This window comes from Trachymyrmex cornetzi, unplaced genomic scaffold, assembly GCF_001594075.2.
Source record: "Trachymyrmex cornetzi isolate Tcor2-1 unplaced genomic scaffold, Tcor1.1 scaffold379, whole genome shotgun sequence".
Lineage (NCBI taxonomy): Eukaryota > Metazoa > Arthropoda > Insecta > Hymenoptera > Formicidae > Trachymyrmex > Trachymyrmex cornetzi.
The window spans coordinates 54,624-55,066 of NW_017298523.1; positions in this window are offsets into that span (position 1 = coordinate 54,624).

Genomic DNA, 443 nt, shown 5'->3' on the forward strand with positions numbered 1-443 from the left:
CGTTCTATCAACAAATTGTATTTCCTTTCATGTTCTTCCAATGAGGCAGCGTAGATGACAATGTCGTCCATATACACAAATAATTCTTCGCCCTGCAATCCTGCTAACACTAAATTCATTAATCGTTGGAAGGTAGCGGGTGCATTTTTTAATCCGAAAGGCATTCGCCCAAATTCGTAGTGACCGAAGGGAGTTGTAAATGCAGTTTTATGATCATCTGCAGGATCCATTTTTATTTGGTGAAATCCGGATGCTAAGTCGCATACTGAGAAGTATTGTGCTCCTCCTAATTGATCCAAAATGTCGACAATGTTAGGTAACGGGTATGCGTCTCCGATAGTTTTTTCATTTAAGGCTCGGAAATCTAATACCATTCTCCATCGTTTGTTTCCCTTCGAGTCTTCCTTTTTTGGAACTATCCATATAGGCGTATTGTACGGTGA